General features: G+C 46.3%; 1 long non-coding RNA gene across 2 annotated transcripts; it reads left to right on the forward strand.

Moving 5' to 3' along the window:
• The first annotated feature begins 1536 nt into the window (after window positions 1–1536).
• LOC111973255 (uncharacterized) lies at window positions 1537–4755 on the forward strand. Of its 2 annotated transcripts, none has more exons than XR_002878535.3 (3): window positions 1537–2088; window positions 2495–2560; window positions 3316–4755. It is a non-coding gene; the product is annotated as an uncharacterized lncRNA (long non-coding RNA). The 2 variants fall into 2 exon arrangements; XR_002878536.3 differs by having other exon boundaries at window positions 3319–4755.
• Window positions 4756–6791: the final 2036 nt, after the last annotated feature.

The raw sequence follows: 6791 nt of genomic DNA on the forward strand, positions 1-6791 counted from the left end.
GGCGATGTCATCTACAAAATAGCTTCCAATACTCTACTCAGAAACTGGATGCAGTTTATCACAGTGCCATCCGTTTGTTACTAAAGCACCTTATACGACCCACCACTGCGACCTGTATGCCCTAGTCGGCTGGCCCTCGCTACATGTTCGTCGTCAGACCCACTGGCTCCAGGTCATCTACAAGGCTATGCTAGGTAAAGTGCCGCCTTATCCCAGTTCACTGGTCACGATGGCTACACCCCCGTAGCACGCGCTCCAGCAGGTGTATCTCACTGATCATCCCTAAAGCCAAAACCTAATTTGACGCCTTTCCTTCCAGTTCTCTGCTGCCTGCGACTGGAACGAATTGCAAAAATCTCTGAAGTTGGAGACTTTTATCTCCCTCAACAACTTTAAACATCTGCTATCCGAGCAGCTAACCGATCGCTGAGCTGTACATAGTCCATCGGTATATAGCCCACCATTACCTACTCACCCCCCATACTGCTTTTATTTATTTACTTTTCTGCTCTTTTGCACACCCAGTATCCTACTTGCACATGATCATCTGATGATTATCACTCCAGTGTTAATCTGCTAAATTGTAATTATTCGATTTAGCCTACCTCTTCATGCCTTTTGCACACATTGTATATAGATTCTCTTTTTTTCTACCATGTTATTGACTTGTTTATTGTTTACTCCATGTGAACTCTGTGTTGTTGTCTGCACACTGCTATGCTTTATCTTGGCCAGGTCGCAGTTGCAAATGAGAACTTGTCTCAACTAGCCTACCTGGTTAAATAAAGGTGAAATAAAAAATTAAGAATAAAAAATAAAAATGGCCAAAACCATTATCATCTGTTCCAGTAACTGTAGCTAAGTGAGTGCATATGCTTGGCATGGCTGGGGTTCTGACCTTTGGCATGCTCTATGTGCATTTGAGCTCAGGCACAAACTATTTGATCAAACGTGGATGTGGACGCCATTGCAGTAGGTGCATGTTCCACATTGAGGTTTCTGCTTGCCCTCTCAAATATTTCAGACAAGGTTCTTTTCTGGTTGACCATCACTACCAGGGTGGCTGGCTGGGACTAGATGAGGCTACAGCTGTGGTACATATCATGATCAGAGAGCTCATAGTCTGTGTCATAAGAGTGGGAGYATTTTGTGGACAGTACGTCAGTGTCATCCGATTCAACAACCATGCTCCGTTCAGAGGTAAGGGTTGGGTTTGGTACTGGCGGGGAAGCTTGGCCAGGTTGTGCTCGTGGGCAGACTCAATGGTTGCCATATGACTGTCCAGTGACTTAATCTCCTTACGCATCTCAGTGCATCGAGATTTGTGCCCAGGCAAGGATGAGCGATAGAGTTTATTGGGCAGTGGATCACGAGGGGAATGAGACCCGTCATTAGAGTTGGAGCATTTAGAATGTTCATTGATCTATCTGTGTGGCGGACGTATCTGATGAGAAAATGGAGGCTCCGCCCCCAACGGCACAAATTGAGATTTCAATGCTCTTGGTTTGAATCTCTGCCAGTGAGTGCAAGCGCTGCTACCCTGTGCAGCTGCATAAGCATTTTCAGCTCCCAAGCAAATAATACAAATCGTGTTCTCATCTGAGGCTGGGAGTTGTTTTTCCACACTGTTGACATGGGTGGAACGACATCCTGTGTACAGCACTGCATCAGTATGCAAATAATGAATTTTCACATAAGAGAAGTGTGTTCCAAGAAAAAGGTAACAAAAAAGCTTTTCGTTTCGGTGTGTCTCGGTGTATGCTTTGATTGCTTCAGTTTCGGCTTTGGATGCATTGAGAGAAATTTTGACTTACTGTTGGCTCCGACCTGTCGTGCTTCGGGGTCAAGACTCCCATATAAATATGTAAGTTATCAAGGTCCGGGATCAAAACTCCCGCCTATATGAAGCTATCTGACTGGCACAATCAAGCATGGACTATCAGTCTCGGTGTTGGTGGACTCTGTCATGCGAGGACCGGTAGCCTACTGCACCGCTGAGCTCCGGGATCATAGCAAAACTCCAAGTGAGGGAGTGGTAATGCTGGATCAATGGGCTGGGACTGGCACAACACCATGGGTCAACAACAGGTACAACTAACTATGGTGGCTACGTGGGCTTATTTAGCTAGCTACGAACTAACTTCTGAGGTAATGGGATAGACCCGAAGCTAGCTAGCTAACACACAAGGATGGAAATGCCCAACTAAAAGGTAGTTAGTGTGGGCAGGCACAACAACTAGAGAGGGGGAGTAGATTAGATTAAATCAACTACTCWCGGCATTTCCTCGAGTTGTTGAAGAATCGTAATTCTGTGGGAAAGTAACGTTAATCCGAAAGGGAATTAATAGCTATCTCGTAATGTAACACACAAACATGAAGGTGAAGAGAAGACTAACGATTAGAATAAATCTGATTTGTTATTATGGGATACGCCAAATACAGCTACAGACCCAGCCTGACATTGGCAATTAACTAATTGTTACTTTTATTTCAGTGTGGAGTCAATTGAGGGGACTATGTTTCATGAAGCCAATAGAAGACTGTTGCTCACTGAGAGGAGGTATGAATAAATTATGTATTYTAAGTCTTGGTGATTCAATAGCCTATTTAAGCGTTACATGACTTTTCACACACTYTTTTACTCAGACTGTCAGTAATCCAGAACTATCAGAGGCAGAGGATCTCTCTTTCAGCTGCTGCTGACAAAAACTGCATTTAAGTTGTTCTTCATCATAATAATTATACACTTAGTATACCAAACATTAAGAGCACCTTCATAATATTGAGTTGGACCCCCGCCCCCCTTTTACCCTCAGAACCAKCTCAATTCATCAAGGCATGGGCTCTATAATGTGTTGAAAGCATTCCACATAGATGTTGACTCTAATGCTTCCCGCAGTTGTGTCAAGTTGGGTGGTGGACCATTCTTAAATGGGAAACTGTTGTGTGAAAAGCCCAGCAGTGTTGCAGTTCTTGACACAAACCACTGCGCCTGACGCCAACTACCATACCCCATTCAAAGGCACTTACATCATTTTTCTTTCCCATTCACCCTCTGAATGGCATACATACACAATCCATGTCTCAAGGCTTAAAAATCCTTKTTTTACCGGTCTCCCCTTKATCTACACTAATTTAAGTGGATTTAACAGGTTACATCAATAAGGCATCATAGCTTAGAAAGAGCAGGTGTCCTTAATGTTTTGTATACTCAGTGTATGTCTGCATAGCATTTTGTCTTCATTTTGTCAGATTAACTGATGCTTATTTCTGAAGATGAACTAATGTTTTTTCTCCTTTTTTCTCCTCTGGAAGCAGTCAGGCAACAACCCATACTGTACTGGTGGTAGGTAGCCCAGAGGCTAAGGATTTGGACCTGTGGCAGGAGATGGACCTGTGTCCGGTTTGAATTCTGGGCCGGGCACTGGAAAAACGGGCAGAATTGATCTGACAACTGGAGGGCTGCTGGGTTCACATCCTCAAAACATGCCCCTACTGTTGTGCCCTTGACCAAAGCCATAACATGCTTTCCATCCAGGGGTGCTGCACTGCAGCTTGAACCTGTGCTCAACTGTATGTGTGAGGTCTGCTGTTTGGGGGGTTGAGCACAGAGCAGAAGACACAATTTTGTTGTTTGCTGTAACTAACAGAGAAAGTTGTATTGTAAAGAAGTCAGCCAGAGTTGACATGGGCCACCYTTCAAGCAAATAGATGCCTCGCTGGCCACCAGTGCATATTTCCAAACTATGTTTGCATATAATGYCAATACATTCTAAAAACTATGCTGGTAATTATTATTTAGTTTATTACATTATATTCTTAGCTAAAAATATTACTATTTAATAGTAGTAGCCATAATTCATAAATGGCACCATGCAGGGTTCTATATGGAACCATTTTGGTTCAGTGACGAAGAACCTCTAGGGTTTTTTGTAACTTTTAGGGATCCCATATATGAAGCAAGCGATAGAACCCTTTTTGGTTTTATAAGGAACCTTCTTTTCTAAGAGTGAGGATGCTTAGGAAGGAGACAGCTGATACCACTTATAGAGGGGATTTACTCTATCAGGCAAATGGGCAGACAATGGTTCCTAGTTGGTACCTGGCTTGCCTAGTCAAATTGAAGTATCATTGACAAAACTTTACACTGCATATCTGCATATCATTCTCTACCTTTCACTGGTGAACAAKGTCTCTTGGGGTCAAATTAAGTGTACATGAGCCTACCTCATTAAATCAATTATATTACAATTACATCTGAATAACACTGTAAGTGAGCCTGACCCAGGGTAGACATACAGACAGCTAGTAACAGTTGATTTTTAGTAAACAAGGAAGTCTTTTGTTTTTATTTGACCATTTCAATTATCCATCTCTCTCCATACCCCCCTAACCCTCTCTCCATCCCTCCCCCGCTCCCTCCTGGTACAGACAGACTACTGGAGCTTCCCAGAAACAGTAATCACATACACTATTAATGAGACATGTTCATTCTGGACCCATTTACTGCTCTTAATAATGCATACTCTCTGGAATTGTCTGTGGGTATATTACACTGTGTGCATATCAAACACACACTCTCCATGTCCTCTTGTAAGAGAGATATCTGGTGGTTCGGTCATGTTGTCTGTCTGGCCTCAGGCTTAATACTCTCCAGGAAAATATGAGAATGTATTATTCGGGGGGGGGGGGTCTCAGGGGTTGTTTAAGAAGCTAAAAGACACAATTACATCTCTACAAATGGACAATAAACTACTCTTCTCCTTCTTCAGTCTTTAATTTGTGTCTGGCAGGCTTTGCACTGATTTAACCCAGGGTTCGAATTCATCTGTCAAGRTGAAGCATTACAGATTCTGCGATATAAATGTAAAGGTTATTGTGATTGAGCCGACATATATAGAGTTTACCAAGAATGCAGTCTCCGCTAAAGCGGGAACATTGTCTTTAAATGTCAATCGCGCTGTAAAGCTGAACTTCCACGATGCGGGTTGAATAGTCCCTACTCTATGAAGGGTGCCAAGTGTTTACGCCAGAGCTGATTAGTGTCGGCCCTGGAGGCCCGAAACACTRCTGGTTTTCATCCTCTCCTGCTAATAAGGGGTGAGTGCAATTAACTACCCGTTAGAAACAAAAAACAGAWGTGTTTTGGCCCTCAGGACTGGAATTTAACTGCCCTGGTTTACACAGTAATAAGATTAGGAAGTTACCAACCGTCAATTCAACGTCTATTCCATGTCGGTTCAACATCATTTCATTGAAATGACGTGGAAACAACGTTGATTCAACCAGTGTGTCCCCAGTMGGCTGTCTTCGTCAGCCTCTCTTTCACTGTGATTGTAATGGCGCCTTCACACTGAAACAGACTCAAAGATCGGTTTAAACTATGCAATTGGCCACAAATTGGTGCCATCAGTGGCCTGGTCTGATAGCTCCTCTCCCTGTGACCAATTACAATTAGCAAAATAAAATTGTAGCATCAGTGATCATTTCATAGATTTGTTCCAGAAAGTGAATGGTCGTGAACCAATTCAGAGGAACACAATAAAGTGAGAAAGAAAGACTATGCCAATSCCATCACCAGTAACAGCAAGTAGTTAATCTAAGTGTCCCTACTGAGAAATGATTGGCCAGTCTGCCTCTGGCTCTGACAGCTTGTTTTAGCCCAGAGACACATGATTCGGATCGTTACTGAGAGGTGATTGGCTTGTTTGACTGACAGACTGGTCAGACCCAGTGACTCATGATTGGCAGGTGAGTCCTCCAGTGGGACAGGAGGTGGGTATAAGAGAGAGGGAGAGCCCTGTAGTGGATCGGGGAAGGAAGAGAGGGCAGGATGAGAGGGAGGGGGGAATGAAGGATGGGTAGGAGTGGGGGCCGGAGGAAGTGGGGGAGGGGGGAAGGAAGGAGAGGGGGGGTCCGAGAGAAGGGAGGGTAGGAGGGGGGAGGGAGGAAGGAAATGGGTAGGAGAGAGGGGAAGGGGGAAGGAAGGAAAGGAGAGAGGGGGAGGAAGGCAGAGGGAAGGAGGGTAGAAGTGGGAGGGAAGGGAGGGAGGGAGGGTAGGAGTGGGGGGAGGGAGGGTAGGAGTCAACCTGCTGACCACCTCCCTCAACTCTCCTGCTGACCACCTCACCCTGCTGACCACTAACCCCTTCCTTCACCCCTGTGACCACCTCAACCCCTCCTCACCCCTGCTTGACACCCTCAACCCTCCTACCCCTGCTGACCACCTAACCTCCCTCACCCCTGCTGACCACTCCACCCCCTCTCACCCCTGCTGACCACCTCCTCAACCCCTCCTCATCAACCTCCTAACCCCTGCTGACCACTCCTCACCCCTGCTGACCACCCTCAACCCCTCCTCATCCCCTGCTGACCACCTCCTCACCCCTGCTGACCACCTCCTCAACCCCTCCCCCACCCCCCTCCACCCCTGCTGACCACCTCCTCAACCCCTCCTCACCCCTGCTGACCATCTCCTCAACCCCGCTGACCACCTCCTCACCCTCTCCTCCGCTCACCCCCTTCAGCTGACCCACTATCCTCAACTTGTACAAAACATCCTCACGCTGTTAACCCCCCCACCCCCTCCTCACCCCTGCTGACCACCTCCTCAAGCCCTCGCCCTGCTGACCACATCTCCTCCAACCCCTCCTCACCCCCTCCACCCCTGCTGACCATCTCCTCAACCCCTCCCCACCCCCTCCACCCTGCTGACCACCTCCTCAACCCCTCCTCACCCCCCTCCACCCCTGCTGAACCACCTCCAGCCCCTCACCCCTGCTGACCACTCC

The sequence above is a fragment of the Salvelinus sp. IW2-2015 genome, linkage group LG14 (assembly GCF_002910315.2).
Source record: "Salvelinus sp. IW2-2015 linkage group LG14, ASM291031v2, whole genome shotgun sequence".
In the NCBI taxonomy this organism is placed as follows: Eukaryota; Metazoa; Chordata; class Actinopteri; order Salmoniformes; family Salmonidae; genus Salvelinus; species Salvelinus sp. IW2-2015.